Raw genomic sequence first — 24250 nt, forward strand, 5'->3', positions numbered from 1 at the left:
GTAACGTCAACCTCCTTCACTCCATCAAAAAAATGAAAATCATCTTTCTAACTCGGCTCTTGGAAGGCAGGCAGAAGCAAGCGCCCCTACCTGCTTAAGGGTCGCCTCCTCTCCCATCTCACAGGACATCACAGACAGTTGTGTGAGCTCCTCCTCGCATCCCAGGCACAGAGCCACACAGGTCCCGGGAGCCGGTTCACACCTGAGTTGCACTGCGGGCCTTTCTCCCTCACGAGCCCGATGGGACGCATTGTGTTCCTGCTCAGGGAAACACGTGCACAGGTTCAGGGCAAGCGGAAAGGAAGATGTGAGCACGCCTATGTAGAGTGTGTTTCTTGGTTGTGGTTTAAAATAAGTACTGTGTGTCTTAAAGGCAACATCATGAAAGAAAATGGTACACTCCAAAGCTAAAGAAAATCTCAGTTTTGCCTTAAGAAACTTGTTCTTGTCACTATGGTCAAGTAATTTCTACAAAAATTCTCTCAACGTTGTCCAGTAGAACTTTCTGTATTGATGGAAATGTTCTGTATCTGCATTGTCCACATGATAGCCACTAGCCACATGTGGCCCCTGAATGCTGGAGTCGTGACTGGCATGACTGAGGAAGTGCGTTAACTTCAGCTGATTTGAATTTAAACAGCCACGTGTGGCTAATGGCTCCTGTACTGGATGCTGCAAGGCTGGATGTCAAGACAGCCTATTGCCTGCTCCATTTTCTTTTTTGACCAGTCTTATGTATATCTAACGCTGAACTCTTCCTCCAGAAAGTCTTTCTGTTTCATCGACGATGAGGGAGGAAGGAAGCAGACAAGGGATGAAGCCCCCTCCAGGCGCCATGGCTGGGAAAGGTGCTTCCACGGGTGAACCTCAGGGACGTGTGGCTGGAACACTACAGCTCTGCTCTAATGACGTTATCCCCACTTTACAGCTGAGGAATCCAAAGGCGAGGAATTTGGTAAATCGCCTAAAGTCACAAGATGAACAGCTGGTGGGAGTGGAACCCAAGTCTGTGGATCCAGTCCAGGAGTGTTTCCATTATAAATAAGTCGTGTTATTCCCAGTGCTATCCCCCTTCACAGAGGGGGAAAAAGTCATTAATTACGGAAGAAAGTCCAGGAGTGAGTGGGAGGCATGCAGTGTGAGGTCTTCAGCTGCAAGCTTCTTTCAGATCCAGGCACACGCCGGAAGAACTCGACGAAGGAGCATCCGGTGGTGCGACAGGCAGGTCTGAAACGACAGGTCTGAGGTCGCTCTTACTGCGATTGAAATGTCCGAGGGGTATGTTAGGCAACAACAGTGTCCAGAGCAAGAAATCTGGAACACTTCCAAAACGAAACGTCCTAAGAGTCGGGGAGAAAGCACCCTTCATCCGAAATAACTCAGTGCTTGACTCTGGGGGAAAGTGGGAGAATTACCAGGGTTGGGGAGCGTTGAGAGAGGTGTTTTTCTCTTCCCAGGCTACAGCTGGAACCGCTGGCCACAGCACTAACCAGGAGGGTGGTGAGGAGAAAGCTTTTCTCTGCTGGTAGCCGTTCACCAAGGAGTTTCCTAGAAGGTGGCGTTGGTTGTAATTAGAGCCTCGTCTCTAAGAGGGTTTGTCTCAATTCCCAGTCCTGCAAATGCAGCTGGTGGCTGGGAAGCTGCCGCCTGGCATTCTCTCCAGAGAGAGTCTCAGCTGCTCCCGCCGCCTCCACTCCTCCCCGGCTTTGCTTTCCCAGGGTCGGGGCTGCCAGTGGGGGAGGGGGCGGCGGCGCTGGGCCTGGAAGGAGGCAGGGACAGGCGCAGGCGGCTTTCACAGCGTGGGTCTGCCCTGCCCGGGCGGCCGACTTCAGTGACTCCCGGTCCCTTGCTGGCTGTTCACTTTCTACGCCAATGGGCTCCGAGGTGACAAGTTCAATCCCCAGTTCTGTCAAACCTGCGTTTTCTTCCTGACCTACTTTCCCACTCGGCGGTGTTGGAACAAAGCCTCGCTCTGTTCCCTGTTTAGACCCATCCTTTGCCTGAGCTGGTGCAGAAGCCCAGGCCTTTGCCAGCCTCTTTGCCTTGAATCCCTGACAAGTGTTGATGGGAAAAGAAAAAAAGAGAAAGAAAAAAAAATCCTCTCGTAAAACAGAGTTCAGCTCTCCCCCAGAAGCCCAGATTGCAGCGGGAGTAAACGCTCCTGTAGGTAAGGAAAGAAACCAAAAGGCCGCTCTCGTCCATTCCCATCTCTCTCCTCACCCCCCACCCCGACCCCCCAGGAACTGTGAGAAGTGAGAAGCGACCGAGGCAGCGCCAGAACACCCCTGACCGCAGGAGCATCAAAGAGGCTGCTGCTGCTGCCCAGCCAGCCCAGGGACCGTCCGTGGGTCTGGCACCACCACGGGTTTCTCGGGCTCATGGCCACAGGGTGACAGGGTCACAAGGAACCAGTGAGCAGCGCACATGGAGACCCTTTGTGACCCGTGGAGCTGATGTCAGATCTGCAAATAAACGTAGGCTAACCCGACACAGAAGAGGTGAGTGGTGCAGAGCGACCAGCTCTTAGCCCTCCTCCAGCCTCGCCCGGCTGTGTGGCAGCACTCTTCTGTGTGCGACACACACGCCAAGTGCTCATTGGTCCTGAGACCTACGAGACAGGTACTGTCACCTGCCATGTCATAGATGAGGAGGTCCAGGGTCGCGCCCGGCCACTGGGTCGGCTGGGATGTGCACCCGCGCATCTGCCCAGAGCCCGCGGCCATGTGCACCTCCTCCCGACACGCTCGCTCTCCCCATCTCCATCTCAAGCACTAAGGACGCTCAGCCTGTGTGTCCTTGCCGGTGCTCTGGCAGCCCTCACCTCCTGCTCCCCCAAACCCCGACCAAGACCACTCTGGCCCCCTTCCTCCACATGAGCCTGAAGCAACATCCTCCCTACTTCAGTGATCCCTTGAGTTTCTTCTTGTAAGAACATCTGGGCAAGCGTGTCCCAAATGCCACCTCCTGGACAGCCACTGTGCCGGGCCCACGAGGGCCACGCTGAGCGACGCCCTCCAGTCCCGCCGTCTCTCCTAGTCCGGGTGGCCATCCTGTCTGTCCTGTTCGAGGGTGGTGAGAGGGAATCTGCTGGTGGATTCCGGCCAAGTTTCCTCTCAGTTAGAAGGAGAGCCATCCACAAAGAAAATGTTTGGGTTGCACCCTCCTTCCTCCTCGTCTGCGGCTATGTGAGCACGCAGCTGGGAGCGGTTGCATCTCTCTTGCAACCATGAGGGAATTCGCCGCTGACACACTAAGGATAAAAACGTGGAAAGAAAAGCACCGGAACTTGGCCTCGTCACTGACCTGCTGCGCCAGCCATGGAACTGCTGACTTTCAGATTTACCTTTTGATAAAAACTCCTTAACTTACGTTGTCAACCAGCCATTACATAGGTTTTCTGTTACTTGCAGCCAAAAGCACCTGACTGATGGGGGGGCCTCAGCAGCCGTCTAGAAGAGCGCTCGCCGACCCCCTGGCTCGCACGTCCCTGCTTCTCTCCCCAGAGCTCCAGGAAAGATAACCAGCCGTCATCCTGCCCCACTTCCCAGCCTTCACCATCGCTACTCCATCTGCGGGGGAGCCTCTCCCAGCCATCTTCACAAGGCTGCTTTCATCTCTTCACCCACCTCAAAGTCACCATGACAGAGAGAAGTCACCCGACCACGCAAGCTGAGGGCCACCCTGTAACTCTCTGTCCCGTACACGGTGCGTTTCCTTCACAGAATGTCTTACTCTACGTAAGTATCTCAATCGCTTCTTTAAAATACCTCCACACTCAACAGTTTGTCTTACTCGCCCACCCAGAAGGTAGCCTGGCTCACAGCAAGAGTCCAGACATTGGTGTGCGCTCTCCTGCCGTGTTTGTTACAGTGTCTCAGGGGGTCCTCCTCCCCGTCTTCCTCCTCCGCCCCTTCTTTTCTTCCTTCTTCTCCTCCTTATCTTCTTCCTCCTCCTCCTTTTTCTTTTTTACCTCCTCTTCCAGTCTTCTTCCTTCGAATCTGACTGAAGCACTTTATGCCTCAGTTGATGGCACGGAGGAGCCCTTTTCCAAATTCCTCCTCCCCAATTGTTGGTGTCGCTGCCTGTGTTCCACAGCTGAAATCCCAGTCTGATCATCCCCAGTGAGCCTCAGTTTTTAGGGTTTCATTGTAAATTGGGATGCTTTGGTGGAATGACAATGTGAGAATGTTTTTAAGCTTCTTGTGTTCATTTCACTATATCATTATGGTGGTTTTCAGTCTTTCAGACATTTTAATCTATGCTTAATTATGCTCATTCCCAGAGGCTCCTTAAAACCAAATGACACAATTTTTTTAATCAAATAAATAATACACACGAGGCCTGCTAAGACTTGATAGAGCCTGTCTGCAGCTGAAGGGAGTGATTTTATCAGAGGGGCTGAGAAACAGGGGTGTGGGAGAGGCATCACCTTCTCCTCTGGTGTTTCTAGCCACTCAAGAAAAATCTTCAAAGCCTGGGAAGCTAGAGTCTTTGCCAACCCTGTACCCCACGTAGGCTCTCCTCTCAGCCGGGGTGGAATCTGCAAACCTGATTGTTCTCAGTGATCAGTTTGCTGTGCAGAAGGATAACTGGGGTTCGTCTTCGTTCCAAAGGAGGCAACATGGAGTCCATCTGGCTGCTTTGGGGAAAGGAGAGAGAGGCTCTGTCACAGTCGGTTAAGGCTGCTCTAATGAAATGCCACAGACTGAGAGGTTTAAACAACAAACATTTACTTATCACAGTTCTGGGAGAGTCCAGGGACCCTTCCAAGGAGGCTGGGAAGTCCAAGATCATGGTGCTGGTGGATTCGGAGTCTTTGAGACCTCTCTTCCCGGTTTCAGATGGCCATCTTCTCCTTATGTCCTCACGTGGCCTTTCGTCGATGTGTACACGTAGGGGGAGAGAAAGATCTCATTTCCAATCTTTGTTTTATAAGGGCATTCATCCCCTTGTGAGGTCCCACCCCCATGGCCTCATCTAACCCTAATTACCTCCCAAAGGCCTCACCTCCAAAAACCATCGTGTTGGGCTTAGGACTTCAACATAAGAATGGGGGGGCCACAAACATTCAGTCCATAGCAGGCTCCCCTGCCACTTTGTAATAATGACAAGAACCAGTGTAAGACTGGGGCGCCGGACATCTCTTTCTAGGGAGCCCGGGCCCTTTCAGCTGTGATGAGCAGCTGCTGATTTAGCCTGTCCCGACCTCGTCACTCTGCTGCTGCTGCACTTTGCTCTCTTCCCTTGCTGTGGACAGTTTTAGAAGGACTATCAGTTAAGGCTTCTCACCCTCACCCAGCCAAGAGCTGGGTATAGGGCCCAAGCTGGGTCCACCAGATTTTCAAGGGAATTTTAATCCTGAACAGAACAGGGACATAAATTGAAGAGAAAACACTAGTACTTCCCTAAAGAGACTGTCCATTACTTCCTGCAACTTAAGTTCTCGGGTTCCAGCACTCTCCTATACTTGGTCTTCAGCTTTGGCTTTTACTAAATGACTACTACATATCCTTCACTTAATTGCATTTTTCCCTTGTGAGTTTCCAGGTTAATATCTGTACCTTGCAATAAAAGGACCCTAAATTATACACTTTTTAAACAATGAAGCTCAGAGTCCTACACCTGCTTTCACCACTGAGGCCTTGGAATATGTGTATGTTATACATCCTAGCTAACCCCAGTAATCAGAGTGAAAAAGGCTCAAATAAATGCAAAGAAACCTCGGTCACCCTCTCTCTGGTCTGTCACATCATTCTCAGGTCAAAAACACAAATGGCAGCTGCAGAGGCCAAAGAAAAAGAATCTTAACAAAAACCCTATCTGTCTTAACAAGCATGAGTGAAATAAAGGAAACTATGTTCATAGCACCTGACTCCCACAATCACTGTGGGTCAGCCATCAATATGGAGATAGAAAGGAAATAATTGGCAAAGGCTCCTTGAAATTTCTGCCTATAGCCTCCCCTGGGAGGCCTGGGGGAGAATCAATGGCATTTGAACAGCCCGGGCTCAGTAACGCGAGCTGACGATCTAGTGTGTGATACAAACGACACTTCCCTCCAGGAACCACGCAAAGTACTTTGATCAGCCAAAAAGTCGCCACTGTAAGGAGGGAAGGGCTACAATAACCTCTCCTTCCTTGCTTCACCCCTGCTTGGCTGGCTCCTGCTGCCTGCCCCACCCTCGTGGCATCAGCAATGCCCTCCTGGTTGCTTCCACCTGCTCATCGATCGCTGTGCCCGAACCCGGCTGATTAACAGAATCCCCGAGCTGAAGGCTGCCTGGGTTTCAAGTTGCTCTTGCTCACAGTTCACACTCCATGTGTGAGGAGCTCCCCCCATCCTTCAAATCCCTCTGTGAGTCTAGAAAGTGGGAAATCGGCTTTCAATTGTGTCTGGCTCCTCACTGACCGGTCAAACCCCAGGGTGCCCATGGAATATTTGATTAGTTGTAAACTCAAAACAACCATCACAAAGAAAGATAAAAGGTTAAAACCAGCAGCAAGGCCCCCGAGCAAGCAAACAGCTTGAGAGATACGCATGGTGAGCTGAGAGGAGACGCAGACCCTCAGCAGAAGCTGGAGATCAAACGAGGCTCACTTCAGGCCCAGGGCAGAAAACTACAAATGGAGTAGGTTCCATCCCGAGAGGGCATTGCGGGTGCGGTGTCCTCCACACCCCACCGCCAGCCCTGGCATCCTCTCTGGGGTTCCGTCTTACCTGCCGGCATGCTGTGTTTCCCTTGGTCCCCTCACTTCTGGCTGAGACAAATGCCCTGTTACTAGGAAGTGCGGGTACTAGTGTCATCCACAGACAACGTCTTCAAGGCAATAATCATAAGAAACCTTCTTGGGGCATCAGACCCTGAGGGCTCTGGGTTTGCCCCTTTGCACCTGTATGCAAACCCATTTGTACTACAAATGGCCAAACACATCCTTTAACATGTTTTCAGAATCTAAAGGCTGGAATATGACCAGGTGATGCCTCCCTTGTGGGGCCATCCTACATCAATTAGTAATACTGGTCCACGTGGTGTATAAAGACTCAGCCCTTGTGCCCTGATTCGAGGTATCTCTGAAAATCCATTCCAGCTCCAGGGTGGCCCTGTAAAAAGCGGTAGGAAAATGCTGTGACTGCGTTGCCGTTCAGCGTCTCACTCTGCTCAATCCTGTTTTATCTAGTCCCTCAACAGTGTTGATCCCGAGAGCACTCCCCATAAACTTATTTCGTTAAAATTAAAAAAAAAAAGCTGAAGTACACTAAAGTGGTCTTGAAACCCAAGCTCCCACCCAGCCACTGTGGAAACTGCTCTGTGATGTCCTTCAGAGAGAATCTAGTGCCCTTCCTGAGCCTTCCCAGCGCTGGGTTCCACATTCTCAGGCAGGAGTTAAGAGGAGGTGGTGCTACACTGGGGAGGGCAAATCTCTGACACCAGACTAGCCACTGAACTCTGTACAGTGATGAACTAGGGGCCAGAAAAGAGAAGAGCTACTTGGAAAGGGCAAAAGGATGATGGGTAAAGGTATTGAAATGTGATGGGGCAGTAAGTTGAGTGTCCAAAAGCTGGCAGAGAAGAACCACTGAATGGTACTCAGGCATCATTTTCCTTACGAAGTTGAGCTAATAAAGGAACGAATGCAGTGGGCCATCATGCCAGGAGTAGTGTAGAAACAACACAGGGAATTTACGATAAAAGGCCAAGGAAATGGGCAAGAAAAAAGGAGCTAAGAATACAAGGACACTGAGGAGCGAACGTTAATGAGCGTCACGTCCCTGGCTTATCTCCTTTGCACACTGAGCGCCCGGAGGGTTCCAGCAAAGCACGGCAATGACGCCTGACACAGAGAGAGTTTGGCTTGTCACATATCTAACATGGTAAGGAAAGTAGAAGGAGAGGCTCTGAAACATGGAGTCAGCCAATTTCTACTAGTCAGTCAGGATGCTAATCTTTTACTTATGTCTGCAGACGTGGTCATCAGACTTATGACAATGGCCTCAGCTGCTCTGGGCCATGCCAAGATGAAGAACAAGGGGGCCCAGGATGAGATGGCACGGGCCTTCTTTTGGTGGGAGAACCTTCATGAAGGAGTTTCAACTGACATCAGAGTACGGATCGTGTGTTCCATGTCCAGGACGAGACGATGGGGAGTGGTGAGAACCTCTCCCAGGCTCCACCTAGAAAAATCACTTTCAAGCATTTTGCTGGGGTACCTATTGTGTTTGTGACTAAATTTGACTCCCAGCCTGCCAGTTTGCAGCCCCCCGTTCTGACAGATGAAGATCCGCCCAGATTACCTCCAGCAATTGCCTGCTGCTGCCGTTACTCCCGCGGCAATTGGATCAGAGGCCTCAAGATAGGTTATGTTTTATTCCACGTCACATACCCCTCTCTGTGTCTTTGCTGCCACTACCCTATCACCACTTCCAGCTCAGAAAACTCAGTCCGTGTAACTGCCAAGAGGGAGGGGAAGAAAGTGTGCGGGTGGAAAAGGAAAAATGTTGAATAACATTAAGCAGAAAACGCAGGTGAAGATCTCCCAGATGGTTCCAAGGTAACCCTCAGCTCCTTGTAGGAAATCAGACCTCAGCACCTGAAGACAGCTTCCTCCTTCTGGAAGAAAAGGAGAGCGTGGTCATCTCCTGAGCACCTGGACGGTACCAGGCAAATTCTGTGCCCACAGGGCCAGCGGAAAGCGGGGTGGGGATGAGACTGTACTCTTATGTTCTTCCTTTCAGGCCGCGCAGATTCTCACTCTCAGGCCACTTAATCTATAGCTGCTCAGCCGATTTTCATTCTTTCATAAGTCACTATGCCTATGAAAGCGGGGAAGCAGTCACCAAAGGGACGATCCACACATTAAATGTTTGGAGCCAATAGTAATACAGAACAAAACTGAGAAAACACAGGTTTCAACTGTGAGAACGTGGATGAGAAATTCACTGCTGCTCCCAAAGCTCCCGGCAAGCCTTTGTCTGACTGATGCCCACACTGCCTGTTCCCTGAGGCCGGGGCCAAGGGCCATCCAGGCACCAGGTGGAGACAGAAGTGGGAAGAAAAGCAACCAACTCAAAATCAAAGCCTAATGGAGCCATTTCCAACGGGACCACCCAAACCTCACACTGGGAAGGAAATGGCAGATTTAAGCAGAAAGATCTTCTAAATTGTTTCTCATTCATTTTACAAAGGGACTGAGGCCAACCATGGGTCCACGATGAGACCAAGTTTATGTGCCAATTATGACTTCAGAGGTCGAGGATGTTGAGAATATCATAGCATCCTTTCTTTTTTCTTTGAGGAAGATTGGCCCTGAGCTAACATCCATGCCCATCTTTCTCTACTTTGTATGTGGGACGCCTGCCACAGCCTGGCTTGATAAGCAGTGTGTATAGGTCCATGACTGGGATCTGAACTGGCAAACCCTGGGCCTCCGAAGCAGGATGCACAAACTTAACCGCTGTGCCACCGGGCCAGCCCCTCATAGCTTCCATTCTGAACTTCACCTCCGATTTGTTAATAATTTTGCCTCATTCTGAGATTATTTGTGCCTCAGCCTCTTCCTCATTTTCATACATCTCTTAACTCCTAAAACTCTCCATTCATTTATTTCACAAATTTGTGTTTCCCCAGCCCTGTTCTACGTGCTGGAGATAAAGTGGAGAACGGTCAGTAGAGACCAGGACGGAGAAAAAAGAGGCACTTTTGCCCCAAAGGGAAGATGTTTGGAACCGTTAACTGGCCAAGAATGTCAAACTTATCCACCTCCTTCATTGAAGTTAATTTTTCCACATAACTTCAGTCATCTTACTCCTCTTCACAAAAGTTCTTACGTAAAAAGAACTTGGCCTTCTTAGAAGCCAGATCCAGACGTATGGGCTCTGCTGCGCATCAGTATTACTGTTATCACAGTGTTAAAACCACCAGTGCCAAAGCAGGTCACTGTCATTGCTCGCACCCACCGCTTGACCTCTGGACACCAGCCTGCATTAGGATCTAGCATCGCCTGCACCCATCACTGAGCGGCACCAAAGGGAGTTAGAGACAGACGGGCAAAAAGGGAAAGGAAAAGAACAAAAGGGAAAGAACGGAGAAATGGCCAGGAGGGAGTAAAATACTACTAGTAAAAAAGAAAGAGAGAAGATAGAGCTGGAGACGGAACAGAGAGCTTGTGTGTCGGGATAATGGGACAACAGGTGCTGGGACCAGGCAGAGAACGGAGACACCAAGAGCACTCCATCTGGGAGGTACTCACTCTCAAAGCCATGTGAGCGCTCTTCCTAATCCCAGCGCTGGCGCCCAGGGCCCCTGAGGAGCCACATCGGTGCCACTGGTCCCCAGCACGGCCCTGGACACGTGCGATGCCGTCTTCCATTCACCCTGCCTGCAGGGAGAGGCAGAACTGCTGGGACACTCTCGTCCCCTCTCCTCCTCTGTTCAGAGTTGCTGAGCTGTGAGCACTTACGGGATTGCTGACTGCGTCACGGGTGTGCCTTCTGGATCTCCAGCGGGCACACGAGCTATGTGTCTAACGGTCCGCAAGGCCAAGGGACCTGATGGCACACAGGAGGTGCCAGTCCAATGGCTAAGCGGACAGTTGATCAGCTGGTTGGCTGTGATGCTGCCGCTCAGCTGTGGAGCTAGAAATAGAGATAACAACCTTCAGCTCATGATCTGCAGGCCGCCCACGTCAACCTCACCCCATAAGTACAGGAGCTGCCACCACCACGTTTCCTCTAAGCAACCACATCGTCACACACGACACGGGAAGGGACAGGATGGGAGCTGAGGGTGACATTAATGAGGTATTAGAGGCCTCAGTGGACAACAACAGACAGAGACAAGCAGAAATCAAGGAACTCTCCCTGTGGGAAGGAGAATGAGATTTGAGAAAACTGAGAAACTATTGTCTTTACTTCAACAGGAAAGTGCCCAGATTGCCATCTACCTCCACCAATGGGAGGGAGGGGTCCTCTGTGTGTGCTGCCGAGATTCAAAAGAACCAATCTCCATGGAAAACTCTCGATTCCCAATCCAGGCAGCGTGCTTTAGTTGGGATGTTAAATTACAGCCATTGAGTCTCTTTATGTGTATAAATAGTCCTGTAAGCACTGGGAGGGCTAATGACTGGCTAGCGCCTGTCTGGGGCACCTCACGCTGCCTGGCCCCGTACGCCGTACGCCAGCCTGGCCCATCGGCAGGGTGAACACGATCTGGCCCGGGCAGGTATGTCATGAACAACTGTAGGCGTCTGGCACGTTCACCCTCAAACACCATTCACTTGATCGCAGTACGCTCCGGTGTGCTCTGATCTCGGCGCCATTCCTGGACCCCTGGATCTGCAGCCTTTTCAGGCCGTGCTCTTAGACTCCTGTCTGGGTGAGATCTCGCCAGTGCTCGCCTTCAGCTGCCCCTCCTCTTCCCAGCCCTGTGTTGCCTCCCGCAGGACATGCCGTGTGGCCGGCATCCTGCCTGAGCCTGCCCTGGTGGCCCTGTGCTGCAGTGACTGGACACCGGGAAGCCACTTACACACCAGCAAACAGAAACAGCAGACTTACCACCATTTCCCCTGGCCTGGAGCGAGGTCTGGATGTGGCTGCAGGTGACACTAGGCAAACCCCGTCCCTGCTGTCATTTCCTTCAACTGATTTCCCCAGGGGGCTGAGGGGCCTTTAGGAAATACAGGATTTCTGCATACCGTTGGGGTTCACTCATAGGGACACATTGATGGAGGAGGAGGAAAGGGAGAAGGGAGGCACCCCAAATGTGTCTTCCGGGAGGGAGGGAGGGCCCCTGACAAGGCCACTCTGTGAGGGACAGACCTGGAATGTGAACCCAACATAGCAACAGGCCCCCAAATCTCAGGGAAACCCTGGTTCTGACTCAAGCTGGTAGCAGATATTTGACCTCTCCACCTCAGCTGCCATCTGTGCAGAGAGAGAAAGGGTACAAAGTGTGAAATGAAGGGCTGTCTAGGTAAAGCCTGTGGTCCCCGGGGCTCAGGCACCGTGCTGTGGGACCCCGGGTGGACGTGATGCAGCGGGAGAGGGGCTTCTCTTCTTTTGGCCAAAGCCTGGCTGGCTGTGAAGGCCTGTGCAACTGAGGGGCGGTGGTGCTGGGGCAGCGGCCAGCCGGGCCGTGGAGCCAGGGAGAGTGGTGGCTCAGCTCGGAGCCCCGGAGGCCCGAGCACTGGGCTGTGGGGGCCGGGTGTGATACCCCTTGGGGACGTGGGCACCTGCTTTGGTGAAAGGGTGCAGGGCATGAAGGGAAAGCAGGCAAGCTTTGATGGAGCTGGTGGAGATGCAGGCACCCAACAAAATGAGACCTTATTCTTGCTCCCCTGCCGGGAAGCCGGGGCATCTTTTAATTACATCAGAGTACCAAATACTCTTGTCCCTTTTCAGTGGTGTCAGGAGACTCCCGATCTCCAGGGCCGGCGTCCTTCTGTCCAGTGATCAGCCCCTGAGCCTCCATCGTGGCAGAGAAGTAGGCTCTCCCTGTGCAGAGAAATAGGAAGCAGTTGTAATCCCCTGTCCACACTGGCCCCTGGACCTCCTCGTGAAAGCCCCTCCTTGCTCTAGCAAGGACGCCAGGAGCCTTCACCCTCCACGTGCATCCACCCTGAGCCTTGTCATCTGACACAGACACAGGTTGTCTCTGCTGCGCTCTACGCGCCTCCAGCCAGAGAGGAAGACGAGGGGCCCTGACCACGTGACCTTTTCCTGTTTCTGATCATCCCAGACACGCGTCCGGTTTCCTCTCTGGCCCTCCCAGCTCACAATCTGTTTCCTTCTGTGGCGAAGTCGGGCACGTCCCACTGCTGGGGGTGGAGAGCCAGGAATCCCGAGTGGAGGCCCGAGGACGCCCAGTCTCTGCTGCTTCCCCCACAGGACCCTCCGCCTGGTGGGACCCGACGCGGACCCCGCCGAGCTCTGCGTCCATGACTGGTGCCCTCAGGAACGCGTCTGTGGGAAGCAGGGAAAGTTTCAAACATGGTGGAATGGAGTCGTCGGATCTTTCTTTCTATGCCGGGTTGCAGGCGGACCCGAGGCTGGCCAACCGCACGAGTGAGTAGCCACAGAGCGCCACACTGCTGAGTCACTGCCATGTGTTTTGGACCCGAGCTGCTCGGTGTAGGGACAGGAATGGGGCTCCCAGTGAGTCCTCGTATAGCTGGGGCCTCAGAGTATTTTTCTAATAGATGAAATTTAGAAGGAATTTGGATATTTTATGCTGTGGAGGGCAGCTGCTGAGGGAAATGGTTGGAGAAAAGAAATACTCAGTTCAAATGACTCCAAAGGACACTTTACTGACCTAAGCATTTGTGAGGCCAAATGGCTCCGTCCACTCTCGGCTGCCGGAAGTGGATACACTGCAGCCACAGGCCATTGTCTGCAGCCAAGTGTGGAGGAAGGACTTGGCCGGGACGGCAGTGGGGCAGGACCCGGGCCGGGTAGGGCGCTCCATCCCACTCCGTGAGGCCCCGGGACAGGCTGTTAAGCCCCGCGGTAGCCTCTGAATTCTGTGTTTCCACAGAAAGTTCCCCATCATCTGGATGTCGTGAATGACTTTACATATCCAGGACGACCTGTGCATCTTTTGAAAAGTAGAAGAACTTCTCTGTTGGAACGAACACTTTCTCCTTTCGCTGTAGCCTTGAATTTCTCGGGATGCAGAAGCGCTGCGCTGCTCCCAGGCACGCACGAGGCCCGGCGCCCAGCATTCCTCACTTTTTAAGGAGTTCTCTAAGACACCCGCAGCGCAAGCTCTTCATTCTGAATCATTTGAGTTCTGTTCCAAAAAAAAAAGAGAGCCCTTCGATTTAACATGGTTTTCACCAGATGCCAGCAGGTTGGGAGCCGATGCTGCTGCCTTTGGGCTCAGCCCGGCATGTGAGGTGGAGTCGGGGGGTGCTTGGGGGCATGCGGGGATCAGGAGGCACTGGGGGTCCTGCGGCTCCCTCTGGCCACAGACAAGTCTGCTCAGCTCTGTGGACAGCAGTGTTCCCAGGGGCCCATTCCTGCCACTCCCCAGTCACCGCAGCTGTGTGTCCAAGGATGTGCTGGATCTTACGACCAACTCGAGGGCTGTGGACTGAGGGAAAGGCACTTCTAGGCCTTGCACACGCTCTTTATGCCCTCACCTGGAAAGGGACTGTGGCAATGAGCAATTCCCCTTTCGTAGCGGGATTGCAAACTGCCCCCAGGCCTTCACTTTCCCTGCAGACACACCTTTGCAACGTGACTTTGCATCTCCTCCCATCAATAAGTGGAGTTAATTTCCCCGCCCTGCCCTTTAAATCTGGGTTGGGCTTGTGACTCACTCTGGTGAGAGAATACGATGTGAGTGATGGCTGCCAGTTCTAAGCCTCAGGCTCAGGAGGCTTCGAGCTCTTCCGCTCTTTCTCTCGGATGCTGTGATTACCAACTGACCAAGACCAAGCTGCACACTTAGACGGAAGAGACGTGGCCCAATCCCCCATCACCCTTGCTGACAGCAAAACAGCTGTCGGACTTCGGAGGGAGGCCTTCCTAGACTAAGTGGCCTTCGGCCAACCTGCCAGCTGAACACAGATGCATGAGTGAGCCAAACCAAGATCAACCAGAGCTGGCCCAAGTCAGCAGAACTGCCCAGCTGACCCATAGACTTGTGAGCAATAAGAAGTGCTTGTTGTTTTAAGTAACTAAGTGTTGGAGTGACTCCTTACACAGCAACAGCCAACTGATAGACTCCCTCACTTAAGGACGCGGGCGCACACCTGACAGGCAGTGTCACACTGCCCTCCGGCATTCACAGGCTCATTCACCCCTCAGATATTGGTTGAATGCCTACCTTATAACAGGCCTTGTTTCAGGCTCAGAGGATGCACTGTCCCCACTCTCTCGGCATTCGCATTCCAATGGGTGAAGACAAACCACAAAGAAATAAATCAGTAAATAAATAATAAAGATATCAGCTAGCAGTAAGCCATACCCAGACCATTTAGAATGGCCTATGACAGACATTCCCCGTGGGGTCCCTTTAGGCTGACGGCCAGGGAAGCCTCGTGGAAGACACATGCAGACCGAGGTCTGGACGTCGGCATAGAGGACCCATGTGAGGACGGAGGGAAGAGCAGTGCGAGAGCCCCGAGGCTGGGATGTGGGCGTCTCAGACAGAAAGAAGACGGGGTCTGGAGCCCCTGGGGAAGGAGAGGAGGGCGAAGGAGAGAGCGTGGAGGGCTGTTAAACCGGGAGAACTTAGATTATATGCTAAATGCACTAAGCAAGCTATCATCATTTTTTAAAACAACAGAGAATAACATAATCTGATTAATGCTTAGATGACTCCCCCTGGCTGACGGGCATAGAGAGGTTATTAAGGGCACATGTGGAAGAAGGGCATCAGCTAAGAAGGCCCTGCAGTGACGTAGCCGGACCGAGGGTTATAGCAATGGAGGTGAAGAGGACTATGTCTTAGGGGAAGATATGACAGGACTTGGGATGACCTGGCTGTGGGAGATACAGAGGAATCTAGGGTGACACCGAGACATTTGTTCAGTAAATGGATGGACCAAAACGGAAGAGACAAGAGGAGGGGCAGGCCTGAGGGCAGGGCAGCGGGAGTCTGCGATGTCTGTTAGGACAGGGAGAGGCCAAGGGCGTGGAGGGTGTCCACGAAAATAATCCATAACCAATCTATAAATGAAAATTTGGGTGAGTTTATTCTGAGCTGAAATCTGAGGACCATGGCCCAGGGCCTTTCTTCCCAAAGGAAGAAAGGGCACCGAAGAAGTGGGGTGCACAGAGTGATTATATACCCCCAAACAGGGTGTTTCACATATGATTGAAATGTCCCTCCCACCATGGTCACAAGATTGCCCTGTCAGCACAGCGCTTGATGGACACAGCAGGAGGCAAGTCTGTTGTCTGGAGCTGGGTGGTCACAGGTGAGCGCAGCAATCAGTTCCTAGCCTAAGGAAAGATCCTTAATCCTTAAGGAGATGCCAACGTTGGGAGGGGGAGGGAAGTTGCACCTTTATCTCAAGGGCCTTTGTTCTTGCCATAGGGAATCTCTAAAGCAGATACACAATGCATGCTCAACAGCCACGGTCAGGCCCTTTTGGAAAGACAAGGTCAGGCCAAATTAGGTTTATACCAAATGGCTTCCTCATATTCTCCAATATATCCTATTCCTTGCCACATGGGCCTGGGGGCCTGGGGAGGGGTCAGCACTGGAGGAGTAGTTTGGGGGTCACTGGCATGAAGATGATATAAGCGTTGGACAGAATGTGGCCACCCAAGGACAGTGATTAGAAGAGTTGGGAGCCCAGGACAGAGACCTGGGCACACCTACATTTATGGATTGAGCAGCTGAGAAGGAGCCAGCAAGGAGCCTGAGAAGGAAGAACCAGTTAAGGCAGGCACAAAGGAGGAGGCCCATACGGTGACACTGAAACCAGGAGGGCAGAACGGGCAAGAAGAGGACGTGGGCAACTGTGTCGGGTGCTCCTGACTGCTATGGAGGACAGGGACCTTCCTGCAGCCGGTGAATCTGGCAAACATTCGAATGCCTTTTGCCCTCTTCAGGCCGACAACACATCCCAGGACATCAGCTGGATTGTGAAGTTCTCTTCCGGCTCCTGTCCCTGGGTGCTGGACTGACTCGCTACCAACTGCCGGCACCCGTCCTACACACGCCTGCCCTCATAGGTTCAGTCATTCCCCAAACTCCACCACAATCCAGGGGCCCAGAATTCCAATGACCCATCAGCGTAGTCAGCAGGGATTCTCTGGAAACTGTCTGCTCCACGGGGACAAAGATGGCGTCCGTCTTGCCTGCACTGTGTCCCAGTGCCCAGCACAGCGCCCAGCCACAGAGAAGTTCAAACACCGAGGACGAGAAGGGATGTTAGATTCCCCATCTGAACTCCCGCCGTTGGCGCTGCATGTGGCTTCTCCTGGTACCCAGGCTGCCACCACCTTATCCCCCTGTGTACCGATATGAGGCATCTTTTCAATGTCCCCCAAACTGAGGTTTCTCGGGGTTGGGGTTCTGTCTTGCTGAGGCCAGGTCCCCAGTACAGCTGCTGACTTCTCTGATGTGGACTTCTGATTGGCTGGCAGGGCTTTCCTGGTGTCCTGCCCACCCGCAGAGCTGGGACATCCCCTTAACTATGCTTAAGGGTCTCATCTCCCAGGACCTTGCCTTGAAGACTGTGTGAGTGTTTATCGTTGTGGAATTTTTCAGCTGCTTTGTGTTCGGTCCACACGTGTGCAAGGTCTGGATGCCTGGATGCTAGGATGAGTTTGTGTCAGCTTGACCTGAAATGTTGTCTGTGTCTAAAAGTCAAGGTTATAATACCCGGCACCGATATCTGGGAACGTCCATGTGACTCTTTGACCCTAAAAGGGCATTACTTTTAGCCTGTGCGTCTGACCTGGATGCTTGCGTGCGACTCAGTATCTGAGTGTGCACTTCCAGCAGCTCACCTGGAGCCCCTCTCAAAGGAGGGCGTTCGGTGGCCGTTCCAGACGGCCTGGGCCAGCGCACCTGCTGATCCCACTGCAGTTCCGTGTGCCGGGACAGCCAGGCGTGAGGGTGCAGAGCACGGAAAGTTCACCTCATTTGACCTGAGCTAAAGGTTACCCTTTTCCACCTTTAAAATAATTTCACATTCAATCATTTTTTCCCAACTTCAAAAGGCTTTAGTGATTATTCTGAGCTTAGCTCCAGTCTTGCGCTACCCCCTCCTGCCGTGTGGAGCTCACGTTTGCTTGACCTGTGAAAGGAAAGGATCACAGGAGCAGAACCAGACTCTAGCTGAAGTCAAGGCGCAGATGGAGCCTGAGGCTGAGATCAAGCCTGACGCTGAATACGCGTCCCCACCTCCAACGGGCTCCCTGCCGCGCAGACGCGGAACAAATGCTTCCGATGAAGGCCCCTCTGTCTTAAAAGGAAAGTAAATTGTTCTGACAATACCTCCTCTTCGCGAAACTGCTGGCTACCTTCTAGAAGCCTGTGATCCTCCAGGTGTTTGCAAATTGATTGTTCAATATTTTGCATTCCTGTGTCCACATTTCCAGGGTCAGCAGTCACATCTACAGTTCCCAGGGTAGGCGACGTGTTTGTCTTTTGCTGGTCTCTGGGCATTTCATTGACTGCACACACACGTACATACATACACACTCACACACACGCACACACATGCATACATACACTCACACACACCACATGCATACATACACTCATACACACATGCACACACATACACACACACACTCACCACATGCATACACACACTCACACACACTCACGCACACGCACACACATACACACTCACACACACGCACACACATGCACACATACACACACCACATGCACACATACACTTATACACACACGCACACACATGCACACATACACACACCACATGCACACATACACTTATACACACACGCACACACACACATACACACACTCACACACACGCACACACATGCATACATACACTCATACACACATGCACACACATACACACACACACTCACACACTCACACACACTCATACACACTCACACACATACACACACACACCACATGCACACATACACTCATACACACACACACTCACACACACACATACACACTCACACACATACACACACACATGCACACACATATACACACATACATGCACACTGTCACACGCATGTACACACACACACTCACACACACACTCACATACACACACTCACACACACGCACACACATGCACACACACACACACACCACATGCACACATACACTCATACACACATGCACACACATATACACACACACTCACACACACTCACATACACACTCACACACACGCACACACATGCACACACACACGCACACATATACACACACACACTCACACACATGCATACACACACACACACCACATGCATACATACACTCATACACACATGCACACACATATACACACACACACTCACACACACTCACGCACTCACGCACACGCACACACATACACACACACTCACACACATGCATACATACACTCATACACACATGCACACACATATACACACACACTCACACACACTCACATACACACTCACGCACACGCACACACATACACACACACTCACACACATGCACACATACACTTATACACACATGCACACACATATACACACACGCGCGCACACTCTCACTCGCATGCATACATACACACACACACATACACACTCACACACATACACTCACACACACGCACACACATATACACACATACATGCACACTGTCACACGCATGCACACATACACATGCTCACACACATACATACACACACATGCACACTGTCACACGCATGCACACATACACACACTCACACACATACACTCACACACACGCACACACATATACACACACATGCACACTCTCACACGCATGCACACACACACATACACACTCACACACATACACACACACGCACACACACACACGCACACACACGCACACACACACGCACACACATATACACACACATGCACACTCTCACACGCATGCACACACACACATACACACTCACACACACGCACACACATACACACACACATACACACTCACACACATACACACACACGCACACACATACACACACATACATGCACACTCTCACACGCATGCATACATACACACACACACACGCACACACACATACACACACACATGCACACACATATACACACATACATGCACACTCTCACACGCATGCACACACTCACACACATACTCACACATACACACACACATGCACACACATATACACACATACATGCACACTCTCACACGCATGCACACATACACATGCTCACACACATTGCACCATCTTCTTTCTTTTCTAACCTCCAGTGCTGGTTCCAGTAGATCAGGGACTGCCGTGCTCTGGGAGACCTCTCCACCTTCAGGACTGAGCCACCAATCCCCCAGCAGCCAAAATATTAGCTGTGGGTGGCTCACAGCTGGGTCTCTCCCCAGGAAGTGCTCTAGAACATGCCCCTCCCTGGCAGCAGCCCCATCTAATTAATTGGTCAATAGAGGGATGCAAGGGCCCCACCCCCTGGCCTCCACCTGGGACATCTCTGAAGGGCCATCTGAGCTCCAGAGCTCCAGGCCTGAGGCCTCTGTCCATCACGGGTGGGTTTCTCCTCTGCCCCATCCTGCTTCCCTCACTCCCGCAAATCACCTGCGTGCACATCTCCACCGCACTGCGTGTTGCCTGGGGAAGCTGGTCTGTGACTCCAACATTAGCACAACTCTCCATTAAAGTGCGTCTTTGGGTCATCTGTCCTGGCACCTCCACATCTAAGCGAGAGGTGGAATATCCCCAGAGCTTTCTGCTGGATGATCAGGGATCTTTTCCCATTATCTTTTATGTCTTTCGTAAATTGAGTCAGTGGTTTCTTTTGACCTGGAGAATCTTATCTGAAAATGGGTGTATTGGTTCAGATACTGGTTCTCTGTCAGCTGCACCCTTCCCACTTTGCATGGCATTCCAGGAGGTAATTTCAGATCTTGGAAATCAACAGCTCTTCCTTAAACTCCTCGATTTTCCTTTATCTAAATTTAGTTTCTTCTTCTGGTACTTGAATAATTTCCTTAGGGAATGTAAAGATCTCATAAATTCCTTTTTTATTTCTTTTATTCATGAGATTATTCCTAGTATTTCTATATAGTAATTTGAAATTTATTGAAATAAATTACAATAGCACCCATTTTTTTATAGCTCATTATCACCAGGAATGCAATACATCATGGATTAAATCATGCTCTCCCAAAACATAACTACAACCAAGAAAAGGCAGGCGCTGGGTCACCAGAGTGCAATAGGAGAGAGTCAGCCATCTTTTCAGGGTAACCCAGCCACTCCTCGCTCCCCTGCGGTCAGGAAAGGACAGATGTGCAGGGAGAGGGTGGGGAGGGCAGCAGGGAGCAGCGGATGGTCACACACTTGAGTGCTGGGGCTTGCCTATGCCCTGGTGAAGTCTCTGGACTGGTGTCCAGCCACCCAGCCACATGAAGTCTCTTGTCCCCACCTCTGCACACAGTAAAGGGCACATGGAGGAGGGAAAGAGTATCTACATAGACCTGCATACTTTAATTCTCCTCATTCATTCATTCATTCATTCAACAAACATCCTTGAGGACCCTGCATGGCGCTATGCCCAGCAGTGCTATACAAGGCACAGAACATCTCAGAAAACCATTCACGTCCCCTCTGTTCCCACCCCCATTCATGAGTGACGATGCGCCTCTTGGTCATGAATCCGAAACCAGAAGAATAAAATGTTCCACTGCTTTTTTTCCTTTTGATAACTTTCCTTCTTTCATTAAAATTCGGAATTTCTTCTATTTCAGATCATCTGCCATGAGCATGGCCTCTGCTGTAGAAATCTCTAATCCTTCAATTAACTTTTCCTGCTGTAGCAAGATTAGGTCAAAAGACTGTCTTCTCTGGTTGAGCCAGAACCAAACAACGTTCCTAAGACTTTTCAACAACTTGCTTACACTCTGGTTTCCACAACGTTGGAAGTAAGGTGACTATTGTACCTCCAGCTCGTGTCACAGTAGAAGTCTGTGGAAACCACCCAGAACGTCAGCCCCGCAATTCATGCACTACTGTGTTGATCCCCTTGTTTAGTCTGTCAAAGCCTCAGTTTCCTCATCTGTCAAATGGGACAACAGCTAACTTCAAGGATTTTATGGGGATCAGAGTGAATCCTGTGCTGAAGGATGCTCCCTGCCTGACACAGCATGCACACTCTGACTGGAGCCTCCGTCCACTTTTCTTGCTTGGGAACTCTTCTTTCATTCATTCAACAAACACACACTGCTTAAGTTGTGCAAGGCAGGGCTTCGGGCCCTGAGGCCCCAGACTGAACGAGCAGGACAGTGCACCTGGTCTTACACGGCTTCTGGTCTCGTGGGAGAGACAGATGGCAAACGAATGAAGAGACAGCGGTCGGTGGTGGGTGCTCAGTGTGAATGAACCAGGATGCCAACGGTAGGAAAGAAAGGAGGGGGGGGTCTGCTTTATGCTGAGCGGAAGGCAGGTCTCTCTGGGAAGTACACTTGAGCTGAGACCTAAATGACAAGGAGTTAAGCCCACTGAACACCTGAAAGAAGAGCTTTCTAGACAGAAGGCAGAGCTGGGGAGAGCCCTGCTCCTGGCACGAGTGGACTTGCACGGCTTCACACAAGGCACAGGACAGCGGTGGGCAGAGCCCTGAGCACTCGGGGCCTCTTTGGTTGGAGTGAAGAGCTTGTATTTTCTCCTCAGTGCAACGAGGAGCCTGTGGAGAATTTAAAGCAAAGGCAGGAACAAGAACTGGCCTACGTGCCTGCCCACCGCCAGGAAGGGTAGTTTTGGGGCAACAAGAGTAGAGGGAGGAAGACCACACAGGAGGCTAACGTGGCCATGCGGGCGACGGATGCTGGTGGCCCGGACCGCCATGGGAGCCATGGGACGGTCAGAGGCGCACAGGTGCCACGAGATCTTAGAGAACGAGTCAGCAGGACCTGCAGCTGGATTGAACTGAGGAGGGGGGTGAGGAAGAGCCAGAGATCAAGGAGGATTCCCAGGATTTGACGTGAGCCACGGAGGCGCCATTTACTGAGAAAACACCAGGGAAGGAGCACGCTTATGGGAGAAAATCCAGATTTCAGTTCTGGACACTGCAAGTTGGAGATGCCTATTAAACATCCACGTGGATACGAGCAGGTGGCAGCATAGGCCTGGGCGCACAAGGTGGGTGTCAGGGGAGGGTCAGGGCTGAGGATACAGAGATGTGTTTTAGGCTAATGAGGGTACTTAGAGCCACAGAACTGGGTGAGATTCCCAAAAGACCGGGTGTGGATGGAGGGGAAAAGGAGTCAAGGTGCAGGTCGCAGGACAAGCCAGCACTCGGAGGCCCAGTGGAGGGTTCTGAGGAGGAGGCGCCCGAGCAGAAACACCAGGAGAGGGTGAAGCTGCAAGAGCAAAGAGGGCGTCAAGCGCAAGGGTCTGAGTCACAGTTTTTATAGCCACCAGGCTTGCTTCACAAACACCCCATTAACAGCAAACCAGCATTAAGGCCAATCACCAACCTGTCGACCCCAAGAGCCAAGTCAGTGTTCACTTCTCAAGTATATCAGCGTACGGGGTGAATTGTGTCAACAAAATAAGGTATGTTGGAGTCTTAACCCTCAGTTCCTCAGAACGTGACCTAATTTGGATATGGGATCTTCACAGAGGCAATCGAGTTAAAACTAGACCTTTAAGGTGGGTTCTAATCCAGTATTACTGGTGGCCTTATAAGAAGAGGACACAGACACACACACACAGGGAGACGCCATGTGAAAATGAAGACAGAGATCAGGAGATGGAGCAGAAGCCAAGGAAGGCCACAGATTCCAGCAGGCTCGGAAGCCGGGAGAGAGGCCCGGCACGGGTTCTCCTTCCAGCCCTCACAGGCCGAAGAAGGAACCCACATCTTGAACCAGACTTCTAGTCTCCAGAACTTGACACAATAAACTTGGGTGAAGCTCCCCAGTGTGTGGTACTTTGCTAGGCAGTCTTAAGAAACCAACACGGCCAGTAGGCCAGAAGGGCAGCCACAGGCCTCAGCACTCTCACGCTGGGGTCTCCCTTCCCCGTGTGCAAAAGACAAAGTAGGTTCTGAGACAGTGTTAGCACCGTGGGACACCTCCATGGGCTTGTTCTCAGTGTATGAAAATGGAACTTTGCTGCCAGCACTAGCAAAAACACTCGGAACAAAATCACACAGGACGAGTGCTGTTGGGTGTGGCTTGATGCCACAGGGAGCCCACTTTTGTCAGGAGGTAGAGGAGAGAAGGCTGCAAGCTGTGGGGAACACGAGAGCCAAAACGGCGGAGGGAAGCAAAGCTGAGCGTTTGTTGCACACAGAAGGAGTAAGAAGACTGAAGGAGAGCATGGTGGCCACGTGGCGGCCCCAAAGGGAGGGCGCAGGGCCTCCACCGTTTGTCCAGTTAGAGACAACTTGTGTGGACCGTGCACACACACTTCGAAGGCGTCCTCTCTCTCTGCCTATTTCTGTTCCCACGAGAAATGGCAACACTGTTTCTCTTTTGATACTAAATTTACAAAATTCAAAAGAAAATGTGGCATTTTTTGTGTTCAAAAATGTGGAACGTACCCATAAGGTGTTCGAGTTAAGCTGTCTTTGATCATAAGGAGCAGATA

At 51.6% G+C, this 24250-nt stretch overlaps 1 long non-coding RNA gene across 2 annotated transcripts in view; it reads right to left on the reverse strand.

Annotated features, from left to right (window-relative positions):
• Positions 1-2195: 2195 nt before the first annotated feature.
• Positions 2196-24250, reverse strand: part of LOC139045150 (uncharacterized) — a 33076-nt gene continuing 11021 nt past the window's right edge. Inside the window, exons 2-4 of one of the 2 annotated variants that reach the window (XR_011503021.1) lie at positions 10459-12490; positions 4734-10377; positions 2196-4639 (exon numbers count right to left, since the gene is read on the reverse strand). This is a non-coding gene — a long non-coding RNA (uncharacterized lncRNA). Of the gene's footprint in view, positions 4640-4733; positions 12491-24250 lie in introns of both variants that reach the window. The other variant, XR_011503020.1, reaches the window with a different exon arrangement.

Source organism: Equus asinus, chromosome 4 (assembly GCF_041296235.1).
Source record: "Equus asinus isolate D_3611 breed Donkey chromosome 4, EquAss-T2T_v2, whole genome shotgun sequence".
NCBI classification, from domain to species: domain Eukaryota; kingdom Metazoa; phylum Chordata; class Mammalia; order Perissodactyla; family Equidae; genus Equus; species Equus asinus.